This window comes from Aquarana catesbeiana, linkage group LG10, assembly GCF_042186555.1.
Source record: "Aquarana catesbeiana isolate 2022-GZ linkage group LG10, ASM4218655v1, whole genome shotgun sequence".
Classification (NCBI taxonomy): Eukaryota; Metazoa; Chordata; class Amphibia; order Anura; family Ranidae; genus Aquarana; species Aquarana catesbeiana.
The window spans coordinates 48243243-48270271 of record NC_133333.1 but is presented as its reverse complement, the minus strand read 5'-3'; positions in this window follow the sequence as shown (position 1 = coordinate 48270271).

Sequence of the window (27029 nt, the reverse complement as noted above, 5' to 3'; positions counted from 1 at the left end):
GGGTTGGGGTCAGGACTCTGTGCAGGCCTGTCAAGTTCCTCCACCCCAAACTCGTTCATCCATGTCTTTATAGACCTTGCTTAGTTGCCCTGGTCCTAATCATTTGGTGGAGGGGGGATTATGGTGTGGGGTTGTTTTTCAGGGGTTGGGCTTGGCCCCTTAGTTCCAGTGAAGGGAACTCTTAAGATGTCAGCATACCAAGACATTTTGGACAATTTCATGCTCCCAACTTTGTGGGAACAGTTTGGGGATGGCCTCTTCCTGTTCCAACATGACTGCACACCAGTGTACAAACAAGGTCAATGAAGACACGGATAGGCGAGTTTGGGGTGGAGGAATTTGACTGGCCTGCACAAAGTCCTGACCTCAACCCGATAGAACACCTTTGGAATGAATTGGAGACTGCGAGGCAGGCGTCCTCAGCCAACATCAGTGCCTGACCTCACAAATGTGCTTCTGGAAGAATGGTCAAATATTCCCATAGTAACAATCCTAAACCTTGTGGACAGCCTTCCCAGAAGAGTTGAAGCTGTTATAGCTGCAAAGGGTGGGCCAACTCAATATTGAACTCTACGGACTAAAACCCCATACACACATTACCAAAACCATGTAGTGCAAGGGCCTGCCTGATTGTATACAAATTGAAACTTTTAAGGTTTGACCTCATATTATATGGTTTTGGTAACTCTGAAGGAAAAAAAAAAAATACAGAAAATTGGATAGTGTATATCCAGCTTAAGACTGGGATGCCATTAAAGTTCATGTAAAGGCAGGTGTCCCAATACTTTTGGTAACATAGTGTAATTACTACCCCTGTTCCGCTAACCCCAGAGATATACTTGTTGGGACACCGAGACGAAGAATTGTAGCTTAGCTATTCTAGAATATTTTTGAGAGGAACAACGTTTTTGGCCCAAAAGATGATCCTACTTAAAAGGATGCGACCATCTCCTCCTACAGTGTCTCAGTGGGTGAATTCTGAAAACCATATTATCACCTATGCGAGAGTTATTTACGACAACAGAGGTTGCCCCCATAAACCCCACAAAATTTGGGATGCCTGTTGTAACTCTACCCTCATTTTAAATGCCAACAGTGGCTCACACATCCAAAATGTTCTGTAACCACCTGATGTACCCCCTTATATCGCAACTTCCTCCCATTTTTATATCTCTTCTTTATTCCCCTATCCACTCTCATACTATGATGTAGCAAGTTGCCTACCTAGCTGAACACTTCCCCATTGACGACCAATGCTAGCGGGAACTTTACCACTGACCACCAGTAGAAGGAAACACTTCTCCACTAAACACCAATGTTAGGTGGTACTTCTCTACTAACCAGCAATGTAAGAAAACACCTCTCCACTCACCGTTAATGCTAGGAGGCACTTCTCCACTGACCACTAATGTAAGGAAACACTTCTCTACTGACCACTAATGTAAAGGACAATTCTTCAGTGACAAGTGTAAGGAGACCCTTCTCCACTGAACATCACTATTAATAGCCTACATCCCTATATATACATATTCTACCAATGGATGCCTCCCATGGGACTTTATATGGCAACCAAATGTATTAAATGCAATATGTTTTATTGTATACATTTTAAAATGAATTTACATAAAAGCCACAATCTTGGCAGAGTAATACATCCTTTTATATAGTTGGAATACCAATATACAACTGGCGGGGATTCATTAAATGAATATTACACTACAACCCATATAGGAATTTCTTCACAGGATGTTCCTCAGCCAGAGAAATCCAAAGCATTTTCATATGTTCATTTTACAAATCGTGTTCGGCAAAGGGTTTGCCAATATACTAGATGTGTTACTACAAAGAGCTCAGCCAAAAGTTTATAAGACAGATGGCTCATCTATGGACCCCTGATCTCCCAGCATCCATTCAGGACAATGTGCACACGCAAGGAACCGCAGTTATGCCCAAAACCAGTCAAAGAGGAGAGCCACCCAAATGAGAATTTCTTCACAGGATGTTCCCCAGCCAGAGAAAACCAATGTGTTTCAGTTAATTTACAAATCATCTTCAAGGAAAGGTTTTCCAGTATACTAGATAAGTTACCACAAAGAACTCAGCCAAAAGTTTAAAAGTCACATGCCTCATCTATGGACTCCTGATCTCCCAACATCAACTCGGAACAATATGTGCACACACAAAGGATATGCCCAAAACCGATTCAAGGAGTCAACCATCTGGATGATATGAAGTATGCAGAGGTTCCTGCTATCAATAACCACCAGCAAAAATATACTTCAGCAATTCCCTTGAGGGGTTATGCTGTTTGGCTGTGAAGCTCTCTGATATATAGCCAAGGGAATGCTCCATCCATTACTTAAAGAACAAGGTAATAAAAAAATTGCAGGTGCTGCCTCCAAAAAAATGGCCGATCTGCGCAATTTAGCCCACATCAGCTATTTTTTTTTTTTTTTTTTTTTTTTTTTGGAGGCAGCGCCTGAAATTATTTTATTACCCATTTTTTTTATTACCTAATTCTTTACTTAATGGGATTAAAGTGGTATTAAAGGCTTGTTTAACCACTTCAATACAGGGCACTTATACACCTTCCTGCCCAGACCAATTTTCAGCTTTCAGCGCTAATACATTTTAATGACAATTGCGCAGTCATGCGACGCACCCAAACGAAATTATTTTTTCCCACAAATAGAGCTTTCTTTTGGTGGTATTTGATCACCTCTGGGATTTTTATTTTTTGCGCTACAAATAAAGACGGAAAATTTAGAAGCGAAAAGTAAGTTATCTCCGTTGATGGGTACTGATGAGGCAGTAATGATGAGGTGGCACTGATAGGCACTGGTAGGCGACACAGATACACAGCACTAATGGGCACTTATAGGTGGCACTGATGGGCACGTATAGGCAGCATTGATAGGCAGCACTGATCAGAGGTGCTGGCAGGCATCACTGATGGGCACAGAATGACATCCCTAATGGGCAATGATTGCCATCCCTGGTGGGCTCTAGTGGGCATCCCTGCTGCCCATGGGTGGGCATGCTTGGTGGTCCTTGGTGGGCATCCAAAGGGTGGGGGGCTGCACTGATAATCAGTGCAGACCCCCCTCCCATCAGGAGAGCAGTGCGAGACGAGGAAAAGCCGATACACAGCTTTTTTTGTTTACACGTGGTAAAGTGCCTCTGTCAGAGGCTCTTTACCTCGATCGGAGATGCGGTGTGTCAGACTGACGCACCGCACCACTGATCGCTGCGCGCCATCGTGGCTTATCCTACTGGTTGTCATATGACGCCCAGTCAGGATAATGAAACCACTTCCTGGCTGTCAGTTTGCTATATGGCGGGCAGGAAGTGGCTAAAAAAAAAAAAAATTATACTTGCCTGCTCTGTGCAGAGCAGCCTCGATCCTCCTCTGCCCTGATGCCCCCCTGCTGGCACTCCTGGTCCCTCCCTCCTGTCAAGTGCCCCTACAGCACGCAGCTTGCATTGGGGGCACCCAAGCAGGCTCACTCCCGAGCCGCTGCTCTGCGTGTCCATTCACACACCGAGCTGCGGCCCAGTCCCTCCTGCTCTCTCTCATCATTGGCTCACTGGCTGTGAGTGACAGCAGCAGGAGCCAATGACTCCTACTGCTGTCTCAGCCAATTAGGAGGGAGAGTCCCTGGAGAGCTGTGGCATTTGAGCACATTGCTGGATTGCGATGGGGCTCAGGTAAGTATTGGGGGGCCAGGGGGGCTGCTGCACAGAGAAGTTTTTTTTACCTTCATGCATAGAAAGCATCAAGGTAAAAAAACCTTGAGCCTTTAGAACCACTTTAAAGAATGGGAACCTACTTAAGTCAGGTTCCCATATGTGCGGCCGCGGTTCCCAGCATGGGGTCTGGTGCGTTCCTGTTCACCAGTTCAGGTGCGAATCCATTCTGAATTTTTGCCGGAATTCGCACCTGAACTGGACCCAAACACACACAGGACCCTTTTGGAATGAGGGCTGTGGTCACTCCGAATATGTGTGAACCGGCTCTATTGAGAACCAATCGCACTCGCATGTCATGCGAATTTAATGCAGGGGAAAGCCACATCCAATTCGCACATATGTGAACCCAACCTTTAAAAATGGGAATCCAATTCCCAATAAGGCTTGGTTCACACTTGTGCGGGTGATTCCTGCTGCGCGGTTGTCCACACCTGTTCCCGTAGCCGCAAAGCACCCGCACAGAATAATGCAGGAGATGTGTGCAGGTGGTATTAACCCTAATGGCACCCCACACACTGGAAACTGCACTTGCGATTTCCATGCAGGCTGCAATTTAAAAAATGGAGCTGGGGGAATGTTTTTTCCCAGCATTTTCAAGAAGCACAGCAGCCCATTCATCTTGCATTTGCACTACCGTGCCCATGCAAAACGCGGCTTGTAGAACTGAACAAGTGTGAGCCAGCCCTAATTAAAGAGGAAGTAAACCCCATTCGATTTTCTTTTTTTTTTTTTTTTTTAATATATAGATGCTGCAAAGTATTTCAAAGCGACACACATTAAAATAGGCCAAAAACGAGGTGTGAAAATACCTTTATTTAGCTTTTTTAGTATCTCATCTCTTCCGGGTATTGGTCGCGCCATTGTTACTCCTGTTTGCTGAATCGTTTGTGGACGTAATTTCCGCCCTTACTTTGTTTTTATACATTTGTTTGTCGTATAAAGTTCCATGGAAGGCAATAAATATTAGAATCTGAACACCAATAAAAGGGTAAAATAAAACCAAAGAATTTCCAAGCTCAACTTAGCAACCAGCCTGCGACCAACCAAATTAACCTGCCTAATAGTATGCGTTTAAAAACAGGGGTTTAGTTGCACACATTTGCAAACACATGCGTTGCCTGACATTTTGGTCAGGCAACGCACTGACACCTTTGCTGCCATTGTGCATGACATCACATATGCTATTCTTTGTGGTTGTCAGTTTATAAATAACTGGTGTCAAGCACTGCCCTCGCACATTAGGTGTGGTATATTTGGGTGTGTTATCTTTGATTTACCGTATGGCTTTAGAAAGCCGTACATGTTGTTAATTTTATATTAAGCATTTTAATTTACGGAGAGCAAAAAAAAATTGAGATCATGATTTTTTTTTTTTTTTTTGCTGAGAATTAACAGGACATTAGATTGGTGTGAAAATAACACCTTTGGCAGATGTGGTTATAACGTGGAGATGTTTTAATTGAATTGAAGACTACAGGAAATCCACCCAGGGGTCTACTATTGTTTTCATTAAGGTCTCATGTTAAAGTGACTCAGTGGCTCTATAAGGGGATAAATCATACTTGCTCTTCTGGATGACCGCTATTGAAGATCATCATCCAACACAAGCCCAGGTATGTTGGATGCCTGACCCCCTACGGAGTTATGTGATATGAAGAAAGTAGGAGTCCGGCACCAACAGCTAAATATATAAACTTCCCTCTGCTGTGGCAAGAAGGTGGAGACTGCAAAAGCCCCATGTTTGGCAATTTCCACCTTCTTGCCACAGCAGAGGAAAGTTTATATATTTAGCTGTTTTGTGTGAATATTTTTATTATTCAAATGCACTATTCCTAACGCACGCGTTCCTGTAGAAATGGCTATGCATATGAATGGGTGCTGAGGTGACCAACGGCTGGAACCGTGTCTATTTAGAGCAAGAGAACGTCACCAGCACACCAAGGATCTCCAGTCCAAACCCTTATTTAGCGATCACATAATTGCAGCAGATTTGCAACATTTCCGAACCACACAGGACCCCATTATCAGGCATGTGACTATGCCTATTTTTATTATGAGTAAGGCCCGAGGTTTTTGGGGCTGAAGCGCGTCAGCCTTTTTCATGATGGATTCTTTTATGTATTAATGAGTTGTGAATAAAGTCTACTACAATCTTTATGCTGTCAGGGCTGTACTCCTACTTTCTTCATGGCAATCTACGTTATGTACAGCGTATGTCCTGGAATAGGCCGTTCAACCTCATCCCAAAGACTTTGAATAATAGGGTTGCAGCATCGCTGACTTTTCTTTTCCATTATGTGGAATGAACCAGTTAGAGGAAAATTCTTTTGGATTTACCATACTGATAATAGGCATACCTATGGGTTGTCCCTGAATTTTTGAAACAATTGCTATCCACTTGGAGATCTTCAAATAGTTTTTCAATATGAATTTAAGATCAAGAATATGGGGACAAGTTCAAAACCAGCCTTAAGCCTCGTACACAGGATCGGATTTTCTGACGGGAAATGTGTGATGACAGGCTGTTGGCGGAAAATCCGACTGCGTGTATGCTCCATCGGACAATTGTTGTCGGATTTTCTGCGGACAAATGTTCACTGGCAGGCTTTAAAATTTTCCGCGGACAAATGTCTGTTGTTGGATTTTCCGAACGTGTGTACACAAGTCCGTCAGACAAATGTCCAAAGTACAAACACGCATGCTCAGAAGCAAGGATGAGCCAGAAGCGGTCGGTCTTGTAAACTAGTGTTCATAATGGAGAATTAAAATTTGTGACGTGGCAAATTATGAAATTTCGAATTGCAGCGCACATTCTCTTCTTCTTTAATGGGATAATAATGAAGCTGCTTTGCTGGTGATACTGATGGAGTTATTGCAAACAAATTTTCAAAGTCTTTTTTTTCCTAGTGATATCAAGAATAATATTATGTTTTTTTTATTTGGGCAAGTTACCACAACACCATTATCCCGTAATTTTTAAGATCAAAGCTACAACTATGTTGGTGTCCCTTGTCAAAATTAATAACATTGTATTTTTTTAAATGTAACTACATACTCCCAAACTGTCCTTTGAAGTAAAACACATAGCCAAGTATTATTCTCCACAATTTTTTTACTGTGCATTAAAAAAAGAAAACAAATAAAATTAGACATGCTATCTGCCAATAGAACGTAACCAAAAAGTGCATTCTATGCATCCAAACATATACAAAATATACCAAATCAAATCATTATTCAACCAAAAAAATGTCAACGCAATAACTCGAAGGCCAATAATAAATAACACATTATCTACTCCGATTCCGCAACATGGCTGGTTGACAAAGGGCCGTTTAGAAAACAAATGAAAAGCATGAAATGAAAAGCATGAATTAACACTCACGAAACGTCTACTAACACGAAATTAGCAGAAGGAGCCTAAAGGGTGGCACTAAAGAGCTGAAAAACAACGTAGTACATCACTACATTCGTATTTGTTGGCCGACAATTCCTTTCCATTTGTATGCAAGACAAGTTTGGGCCAACGCCCTTCGGACAAAAGTCCACGATTTTGTTGGCCAACAATCTGATTGTGTGTACGAGGCTTTAGAAAGTATAGTTGATGCTTGGGATAGACTTCCAGCAGAGGTAGTGAGTATGTCAACAGTAAGTGGAATCAGACATGCTTGGGCAAACATAGATCTATATTCAGACAAAAAAGTTAAATAAAAAAAAAATTAATTGGATGGACCTCCTGGTCTTTTTTCTGCCAGCACTCCTCTTTCTATGTTGACTTGATTACTGCATTGGCATGTGTATGAAGCTGTAAAGGGATGCGTTACAGTAGATGGCATGCAACTGATAGGGAAGGGTAGGTCCTAAAGGGAGGACTCTTGGTGCTGGGCATGATGTGCAGCTTCTTTAGCTCTCCAACTATGGTATGACTAAGAGAAGGGTGCATGTGCTCTAAGATTGTCAATCTAAACTTTAAAATGGGCCTTAACCACTTGCCGACCAGCCGCCATCACACAGCGGCAGGTCGGCTCTTTCCTGCAAATTGTCATTGCTGTGCATCGGCACCTTTTAAGAGCCATAGCAGGTGCGCATGCACGGTGGCCACGATGTGCACCTGCCACCATCGATCGCGGGAAAGAGAGCCAGAGCGGAGATCTTTCAATGTAAACAGACAGATCCCCATTGTTTTGGAACTACATTTCCCATGATGCTCATTCTTTCTGCAGTGTAGTTGAGCATCATGGGAAATGTAGTTCCAAAACATCTGGGGTGCCAAGGTTCGCCATCACTGGTGTAGGTGATCTGGCTCTGGGGCAGGCGGCTTCTACACCCCAGTGGATCTCCTTGGCTTGTAGTAAAATGTAACAAAAATGTAAATTAAAGTGCCAGACTACTGCTTATAGCTTCAGATAAAAGTCAGGGAGACAATCCAGTAGCGAATGTGTTTTGGGGGTCCAAGAGCACCCCATTCATCATCAACTATGTAAATAAATGACAAGTGATCTGGACCTTAAAATTTTTTCCATAGTGAAATACAAGCACGGGTCGTTGCAGCAGTTTGTTTGGTAACAAAACTGATGCTGATCTTGGATGATGTCCAAAGAAGGTGCTGCCTTTCCGGAGTGAAAAGCAGATGAGCCCTTTTATGTGGGGGAGTACTGTGATATCTGGGAGAAGTAATAATCATCTGTAAGTCATACATTTGCTGCAGTTTATAAAGCAAGCAAAATACTTTCTTTTATTAAAAGAGGTAAAGACTCCAGAGAGAGACATCATTTTGCCTCTGTACAAATCATTAGTAAGACCTCATCTGGAATATGCAGTTGAATTCTGGGCACCAGTTTACAGGATATCGGAGAACTGTTGAAAGTGCAGAGAAGGGTGACCAAACTCATAAGAGGCATGGAGGAGCTCAGCTATGAGGAAAAATTAGAGGAATGGAATTTAGTCTTTTGAGAAGAGGAAATTAAGGGGGAGATATAAGTAACATGTATAAATACAGAAGTGGTCCATTTGGTAAACTTGGTGCAACGTTATTCACTTTGGTCACTGCAAAGGACATGGGGCATGCTTTGGTTTAACCTCCACAGCGTTAGGGTTCTTCACAGTAAAAGCTGTGAACATGTGGACTGGACTACCTCAGTAACTGGTTCTGGTAAGCTTGATTGATATTCGAAAAAAAGCTGGATGCCTTCGACTGGATACATAGTCCAAATCATTTGGCAGAGGGGGGTTGTTTTTCAGGGATTGGCCTTGGCTCCTTAGTTCCAGTGAAGGGAACTCTTACGGCATCAGCATACCAAGACATTTTGGATAATTTCATGCCCCCAACTTTGTGGGAACAGTTTGGGATGGCCCCTTCCTGTTCCAACATGACGGCGCACCAGGGTATAAAGCAAGGTTCATAAAGACATGGATGAGCGAGTTTGGGGAGGAGGAACTTGATTGGCCTGCACAGAGTTCTGACCTAAACCTGATAGAACAACTTTGGGATGAATTAAAGAGGAGACTGCGAGCCAGGCCTAATCATCCACATCAGTGCCTGACCTCACAAATGCGCTTCTGGAAGAATGGTCAAAAGTTCCCATAGACACACTCCTAAACCTTGTGGACAGCCTTCTCAGAAGAGTTGAAGCTGTTATAGCTGCAAAGGGTGGGCCAACTCAATATTGAACCCTACGGACTAAGACTGGGATGACATTAAAGTTCATGTGTGTATAAAGGTAGGTGTCCCAATACTTTTGGTAATATAGTGTACATCTGTCTAAATAATAGGGATGATGGTACAAACCCATTAATGGGGTATAAATCATGGACGTTATTGGTCTAATTTTGGTTACAGAGTGTGTTCCTTATTAATCTGCAATGATAATCTGCATTTGGTGGCTTCAAAATTTTAATTCTCCATGGAAGCCAGCCATTCTCAATCAGGGTTCCTCCAGGGGTGGCTAAGGGTTCCATGAGCTGTGATTAACTGACCTCCCATCTGTTAGAGCCTGCTTAGTTCCAGGTCCAAAGCCTCTTGGCAGAGCCAGAGGCATGACTGCAAGGGTGTCGTTCCCAACACAGAGACTGGGGTCTCAGCGGCAGCCCCAGGTCCCGTACTAACGATTGGGATCGGGTAATATAGTGTATATGACAGGTTCACCCTAATTATGGGTAGTCTATGCCTTTTAAAAATGTGAGCAATGTTTCCATTAATGTCCCTTGAGACTCTCCAGCTGCTAAGGTAAACCTTTTTCTTTTTAAAATGTTTTTCCTCCCGGTGTTTATTAAAACCACTTTTCACACCTCTGACACCACTTATGTGGTTTACTGTATTTACGTCGTCGTACTGAATAACAAACAGCAAGTGTCTGCCTGAAACAAAACGTATGATTCCAAACACAGATATATGCTAGTATGAATAATTTAATGGTAAGTGACTATTAAAATGTCTACCGGTGTCTTACAGTGAGATTTCTAAGGTTGCCATTAGCTTGCTGTTCCCCAGTAGCACTGCAGCACTTCATGGAAATTAACAGGGATGGGTTGAAATTGTGCAGCCAAGTGAATCCGCAGGTGTCTGTCAGTGCACTGTGCAAATATTTGTACACTCGGAGCTGGAGAGAGGTTTTTCCCTTTTTTTTTATTTAAAACACAAAGAATGATTGAATGCATTACTTTTCAGCAACATGTACTGTGCTCGATTAGCAAATATGGGCTTTTTTAAGATTGTACTGTATTTACGATTCATTTAAGGTTGTAAATTGTATTTACAGGTAGACCCCTCTTTTTTTTTTTTTAATTTTACCTACAGGTAAGCCTATAATAAGGCATACCTGTAGGTAAAATTAATATCTCTTAAACCTACATGGTTTAGAAGGTTTTCACCCTGCATGCAGCCGCTGACGTCAGCGGTGCATGCGCGGTGAAGGTCCGGCGTATCGTGCCAGACCTTGCCGGAACTGAGGACTCCCACACACATGCACAGGAGTGACGTCATCGCGGCTCCGGTCATTCACATCGCCGAAGCCACGAACCCGGAACAAACGCAGAGGGGAAAATGTCAGCTCCCTCAGCGTTGACCGGGATGCGATGCAGGGACCTCATTCTGAGGTAAGTACAGTACCTGACCGCAAGAATGTGTTTCCAGCGCGATCCCATTGCGCTGGTTCTCTGTGACAGGGTACTGTGCATCTCGCGCTGGCTCGCTCATCGGGAAAGCAACAAGCATTGCTGACAGGTGTTTGGTATGAATTATGAGGGGGAACACCATGCCCAATTTTAAATAAAAAACTGGCATGGGTTCCCCTCCAGGGGCATACCAGGCCCTTAGGTCTGATTTGGATTTTAAGGAGAACCCCCTACACTGAAAAAACGGCGTGGGGGTCCCCCCCAAAATCCATACCAGACTCTTATCTGAGCACGCAGCCCGGCCGGTCAGGAAAGGGGGTGGGGACGAGCGAGCGCCCCCCTGAACCGTACCAGGCCGTATGCCCTCAACATGGTGGGTGGGCACTTTGGGGCAGGGGGGCACCCTGCGGCCCCCCACCCCAAAGCACCTTGTCCCCATGTTGATGAGGACATGGGCCTCTTCCCGACAACCCTGGCCGTTGGTTGTCGGGGTCTGCAGGTTTATCGGAAATCCGGGAGCCCCCTTTAATAAGGGGGCCCTCAGATCCCGGCCCCCCACCCTATGTGAATGAGTATGGGGTACATCGTGCCCCATACCCATTCACCTGGGGGAAAAAGTGTCAATAAAAAAACACACTAGACAGGTTTTTAAAGTAATTTATTAGGCAGCTCCGGGGGTCTTCTTCCGACTTTTCCGCTCTCTCCGGCCTCTTCTTCCGATGTCCGGTTCTTCTCCCACTCTCTGGCCTCTTCTCCCGGTGTCCGGTTCTTCTCCCACTCTCCGGTTCTTCTGCCGGGCTCCTCCGCTATCTTCTGCTCTTTTGCCGCTCTCTTGCTAGTGGTGGCCCGGTCTTCTCCGTTGTCTTGTTCTCTTTTCTCTTCTTCCGATGTTAATACGATGCTCTCTCCTGCTGTAATGCTGTGTGCGAGGTGCGCGGCGACTTATATAGGCATGGGACGTGGTCACCGAGTGATGTCATCAGATGACTCCGCCCCCTTATGACGTCACAGTCCCGGCGAGGATTAAGGCTGTGCTGGGAAATAATGGTATACAAGCTGTACACTCACTACTTTACATTGTAACAAAGTCTCGTTTCTTCAGTGTTGTCACATGAAAAGATATAATAAAATATTTTTAAAAATGTGACCGGTGTACTCACTTTTTTGAGATACTGTCTGTGTGTGTGGAGATAGAGATATATATTTTGTTAATACATATTTCATGAAGAACACAGCACATTTTGGACTTGGGACTTTAACCGTTTGCCAGCCGCCGTCATACTGCGGCAGGTTGGCACAATCCCGCGAGCCGCCATAGCTGTTGGCTCCTTTAAGGTTGATAGCAGGCATGCGTGCGCCGCTGCACTGCATGGGTGCCGATGCGTGTGGCTGGTGGTCGCGGGCACGAGAGCCAGAACAGGGACGTGTGTGTAGACAGCTCCCTGCTCTGTGAGCTGAGGAGAGACAGATCGTGAGTTCCTACTAGCTAGGAACAGCGATCTGTCATGTCCTATAGTCAGTCAAATCCCCCTACTGTTAAAACACACACTAGGGAACACCGTTAACCCCTTGATCTCCCCCTAGTGTTAATTCCTTCCCTGCCAGTGACATTTACACAGTAATCGGTGCATTTTTATAGCACTGATCGCTGTATAATTGTCAGTGGTCGCAAAAATGTGTCAACAGTGTCCGATGTGTCCACCATAATGTCGCAGTCCCGATAAAAAAAAATCATAGATCGCCGCCATTACTAGTAAAAAAATAATAATAAAAATGCCATAAATAACCTATTTTGTAGACCCTATAACTTTTGCACAAACCAATCAATATACACTTATTGCAATTTTTATTACCAAAAATATGTAGAATATATATTGGCCTAAACTGAGGAAAAAAATAGCTTTTTTTAAAAAAATAAATAATTGGGTATATTTATTATAGCAAAAAGTACAAAATATTTTTTTTTTTTTCAAAATTGTTGCTCTTTTTTTGTTTATAGCGCAAAAAGAAACAAAAACTGCAGAGATGATCAAATACCACCAAAAGGAAGCTCTATTTGTGGGTAAATTTTGTTTGGGTACAGTATTGCACGATCGTGCAAATGTCAGTAAAATCAACGCAGTGCCGTATCACAAAAAATGGCCTGGTAATTGAGCAGCAAAATCTTCCGGGGCTGAAGCGGTTAAGGCACAAAGACCATAGTAAAAATATATAAAAAATGATACATTTTATTGTAGAGCCAAAACTTCAGGGTTAACATTTTGTATCAACACCCTCACTAATCTAAACATGCAGTGGATATAAAAAGTCTACACACCCCTGGTAAAATGTCAGGTTTTTGTAATGTAAAAAAATTAAAAACAAAGATAAATAATTTCAGAACTTTTTCCGCCTTTTATGTGACCTATAAATTGTACTCAAAGAAGTTCTTTATTGAAAAGTTTAACAAACCTACATCAGAAATTTGTTCCAGAAAAGTTTGTCAATAGACATGTATAACATTACCATATCCCAACATCTTCACAAAAGCATTCAGTGCAATATTACACTCACCGCTTCATACCTGTGTGGTAATAGGCAGACTTGGTTTTCCATACTCTTGCTCAGTACCCATAGCTATATTCATAAATTTCTGTCTAAGATTAGATCTAACGGCGTGAGCCCCGGTGTGTCAAGCCAGGGTGCCCAAACTGTTTGATATTTGTGTGATCACCCTCAATTTTGGAATATGTACTTTTCCAGGTGTAATGTTTTCCCCATAGAACCTCCCACATGGAAGGAGTGGGTAGCTGCTATTGATTAACAATGATGCAGAATTTGTTTTCTAGCTTCAAACAAAGCTATTTCCTGCTTAGTGGCATCCTCCACCAGGAGATCACCTAAGACCCCCAAAAGATAAGATTTAGGATGCCTTTGAATAGTCATTTGAAACACTCTATCAAGGGTATCTAGGACTTTTCACCAATATAAGTGAAGTTTGGGACATCTCCATAATAGATTAATTAAATCTCAGTGGTCTCTAGTACATCTGGCACATATGGGATCCTCTCTCACTCCCATTTAAAAAATGCCTCTCTGGTGTAAGATGAGTCCTAAGGGAGTACAACTGTGATAATCTCTGTGTAACATTGAGCGAACACATCTGTACAGCCTGTAGGGCTTACTCCTATTGTTTCTCTTCAAATGCCCCCACATCTCTTTCCCAGCTAGCCTCCGCAAGTGAAGGGAAGTCCTTCAAGAAGGTCATTAATAGCATTGTGATATGAAACCCTTATAGGTTTCTGCCTCGGCTATATAGTTAGTAGTTGATGTCAGGGATTGTACCCAGATAACCTCCCCAGTTTGCGCTTTAACAGCATGTCGTAATTGTAAATGTAGCACCCTCTACTTACAGGTAGGTGCTAGATCAGTATTTTTCTAGTGGTAGGGCTCAGATACAGGTAAATTTAGCCAGGCCTGTGTTTCATTTAAGGCCTGGTTGTTTTGATCTGGGAGTGGGAGTGTTAATATAGTGGGGGTGTGGCCACCTACACTTTGGCTCAAAGATGCCTCCTCTGCTTCTAGAAGAATTGTTCTGGAAGAAGGGCTGGACTTGAGACCTGAGTGGCAGGCAGCTCATGTGAGGAGCCCTGACCAATTATTAACTTGCATTGGCAGGGGGCAGGCCTCCTATATGAGCTGGGGTCACATGCTTCCAGAGAGGCGTTCGGGAGTCGAGAGTTTCAGGAAAGACAGCATGGAGTAAGGGAGGTGCTTACCTGGGCGTCCCCATGCGGGGACGCGCCATGTGCCGAGGAGGAGGGATGGAGGAGCCATCTGGGAGGAAACAAAAGATAAAGATCTTCAGCTCTGCTGAGTGCATCAGGCTTCTGTGACCGGGGAACACAGAGCTTGGATGGGCAGAAGATCAAAGGAAGGAAGTAGGAGTAAAGCGGCAGAAGTAGATTAGCATATCGGATTTCTGTGACCGGGGAACACAGGACTTTGATACAAAGGTCAGTGTAACGTTAAAGAAGCAGAAGTACTGGAGAGAGTAGCGTAGCATGCTGTGTGACCAGGGAACACAGTATGGACAGAGGTGGACAGGCTGGGAACAGTAGCTTGTCGGGTTTGCCATGTGCCAAGTCATCAGGAGGGAAGATCATGTGTGTGCGCAGTGGTGATAACTTCCAGAGACTGTGAGGCTGTTTAGTTCTTTGAGCCGTGGAAGATAGGCGGCATAGGCCTTTGGCTCTCTGATATGTAACAGGAAAACCACATCAGTCTGGAGGGGAATTATTCAGAGTGATTCTTCTTGTTTAACTGGAAGTAGTGAGTAGTAAATCTTCAGTCAGATATGCCAAGTAACAGAAGAAGCAATAGTCTGCAAGGAGGATTCTACAGGAAAAATCCATTTACTAGGCCAAGGCCATGGATGATAGCCTGCAAAGTGAAATCTTTATGGGTATCTCATATTTCCTTTGTTTCTTCCAAGTTTTTCCCCCGACAATAAAAGAGAAAGAAAACCAAGTCATTGACTGTTTAATGTCTTTAAAGCGGAGTTCCACCCTAAAGTGGAACTTCTGCTCATCGGATTCCTCCCCCCCTCCGGTGTCACAATTGGCACCTTTCAGGGGGGAGGGGGGTGCAGATACCTGTATAATACAGGTATCTGCACCCACTTCCGGGTATAGCTAGCCGCAGCTAGCCGCAGACTCCCCGCCCACCCCCGTTGTGTTGTGGGAAATACACAGTTCCCACAACACAACGGGGACCAGTGTAGACGCGCAGCGTGACTCGCGCATGCGCAGTAGGGAACCGGGCAGTGAAGCCGCAACGCTTCACTTCCCGATTCCCTCAGTGAGAATGGCGGCGGCAGCACCCGAGGATCGAGGGACGGCTCGGTCTCGGGTGCCGACATCGCTGGACCCCGGGACAGGTAAGTGTCCTTATTTTAAAAGTCAGCAGCTGCAGTATTTGCAGCTGCTGACATCTAAATTTTTTTTTTTTAGTGAAACTCCGCTTTAACACGGTGCATGGGAGGTTGGCAGCAGGGTGATTGGCGGTTATAACCAACTCAGCAACCCTCACGAGGGTATCGCTACACAAATAATTAAAGTACAGATTTTGCAGGAACTGAAATTTGGATTGCAAATTGGAGAAAGAGTATAACTGGCCATTTTCAAAAATGTGTGACAACCGCGCGATACCATTTATATACTGATGCCATTTAGCTCCATGCTGCAATAACTTCAGCTTGTCATAATGTGCGTTACCCCATATCAGACTATATTTAGTAAAGAACACCACCTCCTTCATCAAGACAGTACACATACCCCCAAATTACCCATTTTTGGAAAGAAGACAGTCCAAGGTGTTTAGTAAGAGGCATGACAAGTTTTTTAAAGTTGGCATTTTTTTACCACAATTTTTTTTTTTTCACAAAAATGTCATATTAACAAGTTATTTCTCACACACGGCATACATAGGCATACTTGTAACTACACCCCAAAATACATTCTGCTAATCATCCTGAGTATTGCGATACCACACGTGTGAGACTTTTTCACATCCTGGCTACATAGAGAGGCCCAACATCCAAATAGCACCTTCAGCCATTATCCATTTGAAGACCAGGCCTTCTTATGACACTTTTTGTTTACAAATAAAAATCTGTATTTTTGCCAGAAAATGACTTGGAGACCCCAAACATTATATTTTTTTGTAGCAGAGGCTCTAGAGAATAAAATGGTGGGTTTTGCTAATTTTTATGTCGCACAGTATTAGCAGTTTTTCTAACGCAATTTTACACATGAACGCTTAAAAACATCTTAATGAAATTCAATATACACAGAGACAATAAAATACCCACATTTTCAGTAAAATATGGTGTTGCGCTGGGTAAATAGATACCAAACATATCACGTTTTTAAAATTTTGCACGCTTGTGAAAAGGTGCCAAACTTCGGTATTTGAAAATCTCCATAGGTGGCGCTTTATAAGCCTTGATTGGTTACCAGTTTAGACTTACACAGGAGGTCTGGTGCTAGAATTATTGCTCTTGTTCTGATGTTTGCGGCGATACCTCACATTTCGCTGTTATTGTATACGTACGGGACCAACGTGTGCATTCGTCTTTGCACGCGAACATGGGGAGACGGAATGTTTTATTTATTGGTGGGACACTGGTGCTCTGGCAAATGGTGATCGGCTTCCGGAGGACACTGACAAATGTTGATATCACAATGGTACACTATTGCAGATGTTTTGTGCACTGGTACAGATGTGATGGGGACTGACAGATGTTTTGTGCACTGGTACAGATGTTTTATGGGGGCACTGTGACAGATGTGTATGGGGAAAGGGGTGACAGTGGTGCTTGGTGTACTGTGTGTCGGGGAATCTGACCGCTCTCTGTGTAAAATCATCCTTACTCAGACAGCTGTCACAGAGCTCGCAGATCCCCCCCCCTCGCACTGAGCTCTCACTTTTACATTGTGAAGGCTGTGATTGGACACAGCCAAGCCGTCAAGTGATGGGTAAGGCCAATCACAGCACCCATATCCTGATCCTATCTTGGCTGTGTCCTGTGATCACAGCCATCACAGGATCACGCTGCGATATAGCCTCTGGGCCGTACTGCGGGCGCTCATTCTGAGGACGTTCCTAAAGGTCCATTCAGAACAAGGAAAGTTTGTGAACAGTGGCCAGGTTGGAGGAGGTTAACATAGCAGTGACATCCTCACTGCACTGTACATAGCCTGCGCAGAGAACAGATCTGTGGGAGGAGTCCAATAGGCCCCTCCCACTGCTATCTATCTGCAGAAAACTACATGAGGGACGGAGAGCGGACCAGTCATCCTACACAAGGAGAGAGAGCAGCAGTGACTGGTCTCTATTACAGGAAGCCCTTGTGTATAGGCAAATTTACACTGGGTTACTGCTTGCTCTCAGAGGATCACTATCTTTGAAAGCACAAGCTCAATTAATAAAGCTCTAACAATTATTTGCCGCAATGACCAATATTTTCATAAATTCCAGCCAATGAGAAGTAAAAAACAGTCAAAATAGTGACTGTTATGGCAAATAATACATTAATTAAGCAATCTAATACCGTTAAGTAATCTCAACTCCAGCTTAGTAAAAATGTATTACTCTGCTGCTGTTGAAATAAATAGCTTTCCCTGCAATATTTATTTCATCTCTGGCGCTATCCCCTGCAGATCCACTACACTGTGATCTAGTGCTGTTCATCTTATGAGCTGAATGGCACCAAGAGTCATTTAACCCACTTTGGTGGGGCCAGGGCATGCCCCTGGGGTTGCTCTAGTATCACAAAGTGTTAGTCTCAACAGAATTTAGAAATTGTCAATTTCTGGAGTCCAGAGTCAGACTGGAGGGAGGAAAACTAAGGTTCAGATGCACGAGAACTGGCACTAGAAGGAAAATGAACTATATCTCGATGGAGCGTCTGGGGACTATGGAGGCAAAGCAGCAGAGGTGACTAATCAGTCAGCCTGTAACAAGGACTTAAGTTCCCTTCTTGGTTGTTTTTCCCATTTGGTGGGAAAGTCTTGTCAGCCTATGTAGTGGGGAAGGGGGCAACAACAGGGAGAGCATCTCCTTGGTGGATTCTACATAGCAGGACTTGAGGCCTTTGTGGCACAGCAGTAATCATGGCATGATATGACTGAGTACTGCATATAACCAAATGAAAATGAACTGTAAGTTCTTTGGTTAGTGTTTTATTAAACCCACAACAGTAAAATCAGTCTGTATATGCAGTAAAGCATGCCTGGTATACTCACTGTGGAACCTATAGGGTTAATCCTGCACATTGTGTAAAAAGGCTGTTTAATCTGATCCACCCATTCTTCCCCACTCCATCTCCTGATAGTACAGAACCTTGGGGGCCCTCTTCGGAGGGTGCATGTGATTGGTACAGTGCCAATCAGCACTGTCCAGAGTCAGAAGTCATACAGTCTCATAGGACAGTCAGAGTAGAATGAAAACTCCTCCTACAAGCTTTAACTGGCTGCTCGGCCTGACACTGATAGAAGTAAACAAGACTGCTATATACTGCTGATGAGAAAAGGTATTTAGCAGTTTATATTTACTAAAATAATTGCATTTCCATGTTCTGTGTACTGTGGGAGACCAGATATAGTGAATGCAGGGTCCTGGGTTTAGTAACCACTTTAAGTGTGGACAATTAACCTTTTTGGGAACTTCATACAACCAATTATTTGAAATGCCAGTATTCCATTTATATGAACTGTATTGTGTAGGATTTTACCGTGTTTTGTGAACTGTTGAGAGAAAACTTGCTGGTAAAAAAGTTGGAGAGAAGAACTCTCCCCATCATTTAATGTTCAGTGTGAGTGAGCTTAATGTGATGTGGGCACAAGTGCTTAAAAACTGTAGGCAGTTGGACACCAGAGAAAAGCCTTACAATATGCTGGAGAATAGGGATGAGCCGAACACCCCCCGGTTCGCACCAGAACCTGCGAACGGACCGAAAATTGGCACGAACGTTAGAACCCCATTGACGTCTATGGGACTCGAACGTTCGAAATCAAAAGTGCTCATTTTAAAGGCTAATTTGCATGGTATTGTCCTAAAAAGGGTTTGGGGACCCGGGACCTACCCCAGGGGACTTGTATCGATGCAAAAAAAACTTTTAAAAACGGCCGTTTTTTCGGGAGCAGTGATTTTAATGATGCTTAAAGTAAAAAAAAAAAAAAGTGAAATATTCCTTTAAATATCGTACCTGGGGTGTGTCTATAGCAGTGTTTCTCAACCTTTTTCCAGTCGGGGCGTCCTTAAAAAGTATTTTCAATCTTGAGGCACCCTAGTCCAAGGCTTGGTTCACATTACTGTGTGTCACGGAACACGCACAAAATCGCGCTCGTTCCTGACACACAGACAAATGCTCTGCTCTTTAGGGGTGCAATTAATTCTTAATGGTACCCCACACATTGGAAAACGTGGGGTGCTTTTGGTGTAGTGCAATTTACAAAAAAGGTTGGGGACTGAATGGGCTGCCCTACACGCACCACGCAGCCACACAGATGTGAACCAAGGGCTTGTTCACATGTCAGGTTGGAGTGGCGGTAAAACCACATGGTTGAGCTATTTTTACCTGCCCAACTTCTCCCCCTTTAGCTGCAGAGGCAGCAGCTGGGGGTGTACACATGCTGTGGCTGGAGGTATACCCAGGGTGAATGAGGCTGCACTGCAACTACCCGGCAACTGTGTGCATTGCAAGGTTGCAGTGTAGTGATGCTGCATTTACGGGCTTAAAATAGGTGGTGAGGAGGCAACATAATGCCTCTTTACTGCCGGTCAAATGCATCTGAAAAGCGATACTTGCATGAATTGCTTTTCTGAGGATCAGCAGTCCTTGCTGCTATCACAAACAAGCCCTACAAAAGCAGTTCTGATGGTACAGGAATGGGAGGGAGGGTCAGGATTAAAAGTAACATACACATATAGACACATGCACACACGCATACAGACACATGCACACACACATACAGATACATACACAATACAGACACATGCACACACGCATACAGACACATACACACATACAGATACAGACACATACATACATACAGGCACACGCATACAGACACATGCACACACGCATACAGACACATGCACGCACGCATACAGACACATGCACACATACAGATACAGACACATACATACATACATACAGGCACACGCATACAGACACATGCACACACGCATACAGACACATGCACACACGCATACAGACACATGCACACACGCATACAGACACATGCACACACGCATACAGACACATGCACACACGCATACAGACACATGCACACACGCATACAGACACATGCACACACGCATACAGACACATGCACACATGCATACAGACACATACACACATACAGACACACACATACAGACACATGCACACACACACACACATTTTCAAACACACACATACAGACACGTGTACAGACACGTGTACAGACACATACACACACAGACAGAGAGACAGACACTCACACACACACACAGACACATGTATAAATCCCTTTAAAACAAATCTAGCTTCTAGCACAGTACCTTTCCAGTTTCCTCATTCAGCCGGGTAGTGCACTGTAGGGGGAAGCAGAGAGCACAGCACACTCCCCTGCACTTTACTTTCACTTTTGAGGCTGACAGAGCTTCTCCCAGTGCCGATGTACAGTTTGGCAGGGGATCGGGAGATCGGGCTCATCTGACAGCCCTTCTCTACCTTGATCCCGCGGCACACCTGAGAACCTCTGACGGCACACCAGTGTGCCGCGGCACACTGGTTGAGAAAGGCTGGTCTATAGTATGCCTGTAAAGTGGCGCGTGTTTCCCGTGTTTAGAACAGTCCCTGCACAAAATGTCATTTTTAAAGGAAAAAATCTCATTTAAAACTGCTTGCGGGTTTAATGTAATGTCGGGTCCTGGCAATATGGATGAAAATCGGTGAGACAAACGGCATGGGTATCCCCCAGACCATTACCAGGCCCATTGGGTCTTGTATGGATATTAAGGGGAACCCCGCACCCAAATTAAAATAAGGAAAGGTGTGGGGCCACCAGGCCCTATATACTCTGAACAGCAGTATACAGGCGGTGCAAACAAGACAGGGACTGTAGGTTTGTTGTTAAGTAGAATCTGTTTGTAATTTTTAACGGGTACATTTTTAACGTGTTTAGCTCCAGCCAAAAAATCTTTTTTAAGCTTTTTGGAAAACATAGGGAAGGGTTATCACCCCTGTGACATTTGTTTTGCTGTCTTTCCTCCTCTTTAGAAGATTTCACCTCACTTTTTGTCCCAATGACAAATGTTTTTTGAAAATTTGGTTTTTTTTGTGGAACAAGGATTGGAAAGCATCAGTGGAAAGGAGAAATGTTTTTCCCATATTAACTCTTACAGGAGAGAATTTCCCTTCCTAGGGGTAGATTTCATCTCACTTCCTGTTGTCTCCTTCCGTTTGCAAGTAGGAGTCGTTCGTAAGATGTTTGAAAGTAGGGGCCTGCCCTATATACTCAGCAGAAATTTGGGCCTTAGGTGTTGTTGTGGCCACAACACTGTAAGCCCTCACAGGGCCCTGCTGTGAAATATTAGATCAAGAATTGTAATTACATGTCCCTGTTGAACAGGGGCTGAAAAATTAGGCCTTAGGCACTGGTGCTGGTGCCACAACACTGCAACCTCTCACAGATACTCTAGTTGGAATGCAGAAATGAGCCCTGCTGCAAAGTATTGCATCAAAAATTGTAATTACACACCCCTGTTAAACAGGGGCTGAAAAATTGGGCCTTAGGCACTGGTGGTGGCGCCCAGAACCAAAAATGTTCTTACAAGCTATCAGCGTGATGATTGAGGAGGAAGAGGATAATTACTCAGGGATAGTCACTCAGCATCAGCATAAGCAGTCTTTGAAGGGATCTGAGATTTCAAAAAAAATTATTTGGTTACATTAGCATCAGGTGCTTGGTAGCTGGTGGTGATACAAGACTGATTCATTTTTATGAAGGTCAGTCGATCGACCTAGTCGGTGGACAGACGCACCCTGTGATCGGTTACCAAGCCTCCAGCAGCACTGAATGTGCGTTCCGAAAGAATGCTGGATGCAGGACAGGCCAGTAGCTCAATTGCATACTGTGCAAGTTCTGGCCAGCGATCCATCCTCAAGACCCAGTAACCCAGAAGGTTTTCGGTGGGAAAGGTGTCCAAGTCAGATCTTGCCCCTAGGTATTCCTGCACCATGTAAAACAGACGCTGGCGATGGTTGCTGGAACCGATCATACCTTGGGGCTGCGGACCAAAAAATTGTCTGAACGCATCGGTCAGACGGCCACCTTCTCCACCGCTCCTTCTTTGACTGACCGAAGCCTCAGCAACAGGTTGTCCAGAAACAGGAGTTTGTAACCTCCCAGTCTCTGGGAACGCATTGCACAGACCTTTCTGCAAGGCCTCCCGAAGATGTTTCATCCTCTGCTCCCTCTGCGATGGCAAGATAAGGTCCGCAACCTTACCCTTGTAACGTGGATCAAGGAGGGTTGCCAGGCAGTATTGGTCCTTCTCCTTGATACCACGAATACGAGGATCCTTACGCAGGCTTTGCAGGATCAGGGAGGCCATGCAGCGTAGGTTTGCTGAGGCATTCGGTCCGGAGTCCTCTGGGTCACTAAGGACGACATGGTCCGCAGCCACCTCCTCCCAGCCACGTACAAGTCCATGTGTTTCTTGGGACTGATCCCTTAAAGACTGCTGCTGATACTGAGTGCCAGGCTCCACCTCCATACTGACACAATCTTCCTCCTCCTCCTCCATTGAGCCAAGGGAAGAGGCCGCTGCTTTGCCAGACAAAGTACCCTGGGCATGGGTGAGAGAGGATGAGGAGGATGAGGACGGCTTGGTCATCCACTCGACCAAGTCTTCCGCATGTTGCGGCTCAACACGGCCAGCTGCCGAAAAAAAGGCCAAGCGTGTCCCACGGCCACGTGCTGATGAGGATGGACCGTCTCCACGACCAGCACTAGACACAGAGCCTGCTTGCCCTCTCTTATTGGCTTGTGACTCGTCTGCCTCTCCTTCTTGGCCTTCCAGACATACTAATGGCCTGTAGCTGCACTAAGCTGGGATATAGATATATATATATATATATATATATATGTATATATATATATATATACTGATACTGCAGCTAGCAAAATCAACTGCCTGCCTGTAGTATGAGAACACCACCAACCTTCTACAGGTAGCTTTAGCTGAACACTGTGCAGAGCTTGCAAAAAATAACTTGTAGGTTTAGCTGGACACTGTGAGGAGGACGCACCACACTAACTTGTAGGTTTAGCTGAACACTGTGAGGAGGACGCACAGCACTAACTGTAAATAGTCTAGCTGCCTGACTGTGGTACTAATAGGATCAAAAGAACACCAGCGATTTTCTTCAGGTAGCTATAAATACTGTAACAAGACAAGCCTGCCTGTCAGTAAGAAGATAACAGGAACGGATCTAGCTGAACACTGTGAGCAGGACGCACCGCACTAACTTGTAGCTTTAGATGAACACTGTGCAGAGGTCTCACTACGCTAACTTGTAGGTTTAGCTGAACACTGTGAGGAGGACGCACAGCACTAACTTGTAGTTTTAGCTTAACACTGTGAGCAGGACGCACCGCACTAACTTCTAGGATTAGCTGAACACTGTGAGGTGGACGCACCGCACTAACTTGTAGTTTTAGCTGAACACTGTGACCAGGATGCACCGCACTAACTTGTAGGTTTAGCTGAACACTGTGAGCAGGACGCACCCCACTAACTTGTAGTTTTAGCTGAACACTGTGAGCAGGACGCACTGCACTAACTGTAAATAGTCTAGCTAAGAAGATAACAGGAACGGATCTAGCTAAACTGAATACAGTGTGTATATGTATATATATGTATAACACCTGGGTTGCATATATATGCACAATACACTGTAAGTGCAGCTAACTGACTGACTGTTCTGCCTAATCTATCTAACTCAAATCAAATGACACTGTCTCTCTCTCTCTATCTATGAACGCCGGAACACACACTACACAGGGCCGCCGTGCAGGCGGCCTTATATAGTGTGGGGCGTGTGCTAAATCCCCTGAGCCATAATTGGCCAAAGCCTCCTTGGCTTTGGCCAATTACGGCTCTCTGTTCAGACGGCGCTGTGATTGGCCAAGCATGCGGGTCATAGTGCATGCTTGGCCAATCATCAGCCAGCAATGCACTGCGATGCCGCAGTGAATTATGGGCCGTGATGCGCCACACGAATTTGGCGCGAACGGCCCATATCGTTCGCAATTCGGCGAACGGGTGAACAGACTATGTTCGAGTCGAACATGGGTTCGACTCGAACACGAAGCTCATCCCTACTGGAGAATAATAGTATTGCTATTACCTCCAACCTCTGCCAATACCATATTAAAATGTATGTAGAAGCTGGTTTGGGGTAGGATTAGTAGTCTTTGGTTGTGGCAGGTCAGTCACTTGCTGTGATATCTGGACACCCATGTTTCTCTGGCCTCATTTATTGAATACTCCTATCTACTGTAGGTCTGAAAAGTGGATCCTGCACTTTGGAACCAGTGGAACAAAGTAGGTCTCAGTCAGATATCCCTCAAAAACTGGTTACCGCATTGATCCACTTTAATCTGGGAACTGGCTTAACAACCCAGAAGCTGGAGCACCATTCTTCAACCCACTCTGATGATGCAACACACTCAAGCAGCTAGTATTAGTTTGAGGATTTTTGAATGACAAGAAATCAGCAAATTGGTCCTTTTGGGTGGTGGTTGTTAGATAACTAGCTCTAAGCACTTGAAGGGGCAGGGTCCTAGGTGATTCAAGCAGCATTGTGGGAGACCAGGAGAGAGGGGCGCACAATTGGGTGACTTCAGATAAACACATTTCAGTTCACATAATTTTTTTTTACTTATTTATTTTTTACCCAATTAAAGGACTGAACTGGTATGGTTTAGTATTCAACTTCTCCTATTTGTCTGACATTTTTGTATATTGAGTGTGATCCTTCTGTAGCACAGTCCCCTTGAGGACAGCTGGGATTTACCGGCTTATCTGCATCGCCATGACCCTGTGAACCTTCCAACCCACCTGACACTGTGGGTTCAGACATCTTTCACAAGCACCTTTTAAATGACACGTCACACAAGTCAATTTATTTGTATTATTTCAGCTTTTACTGGAGTAAGCAATGTAGTATTAAGGGGAAGGGCAATAGATCAACCGAGTTCTGCATAACAGCCCAGACTCGGTAGAGGAATTCCTCCAAAGACAGCTTAAAGTGGAGTTCCACACAAAAACGGAACTTCCGCTTTTCGGAACCCTCCCCCCCTCCGGTGTCACATTTGGCACCTTTCAGGGGGGAGGGGGGTGCAGATACCTGTCTAAAACAGGTATTTGCACCCACTTCCGGCATAGACTCCCACAGGAGTCTATGCCTCTTCCTGTCCCTCCGCTCTGTCTCCTGGGAAACACACAGGTCCCAGGAGATAGCGGGGACCAGTTACGACGCACAGCGAGACTCACGCAGTAGGGAACCGGGAAGTGAAGCCGCAACGCTTCACTTCCTGATTCCCTCACCTGGGATGGTGGCGGCAGCTGCCGAGAGTCGAGCGATTTATCGGCGTCAGCTGCCAACATCGCTGGACCCTGGGACAGGTAAGTAGCCATGTATTAAAACTCAGCAGCTGCAGTATTTGTAGCTGCTGGCTTTTAATATTTTTTTTTTAGGTGGACTCCCTGTTTAAGAACAGTTTAACAGTGGGAGAATACAATACACATGTATGTACAATGAGATATGACCTGAAGCATGACCTGTAGGATCATAAGGGGTTAAATGTTGAATGCAGTTGGTTACACTCTAAAGGGGAACCCCGGGCAGGCCTATTCCATCTTTGAATCCTAATGAGAAATCAGAATAAGGAAAGTGTAGGGCCCTTTAAATAGTAACAGCAATGTCTGAGGTGCAGGCCTGATAGTCTTTGCCGGCAGTTGGATTATATCCAATAAGGCACAGTGATGCATTAACAGACTGACTGGCTTAAACAGACTAATGGTACTCCTTGAAATGGTTGTAGGTAAAAGGTGTCTATGTACAGTGTTCAAATAGAGTTTGCAGTAAGGTGTTCCCGAGGTAAAGGTGTCTGTACACAGTGTTCAAATAAAGTAACCAGCAAAAGATTGCAGAAGCTGGGCAATTGCCCTCTCATCAAAGACTGAACCGAACTAGATGCCTTGCAGACAGCGACCCGGGAATAGACGTCCGTCAATGGAACCGCCAGCGATCACCCATGGGTGTGGAGCATGGATAAACATGTCAAGCTGCTAAGTTGGTGCTGCGTAGATGTCTGACGAACAGCAAGCAGAGTTAGACCTTCCAAGGCCAGGCTGGAATCACTTGGACACCACGTGGTAGACCGCAACCTCTCTCTCTCTGTCATGGAGAGGTGTGCATTCCGCAAGACCAAGGAAGGAGAAGCGTGGGGCGGAGGTCCGATCTCCTTTATAGGCTTTCCCAGAAGTCTCCTTGACTGGTAGCAAGGATCCCTGGGATGTGTAGTTCCAGTGTATGGTTAGGCAATGAAATCGCTGATCAGAAAGAC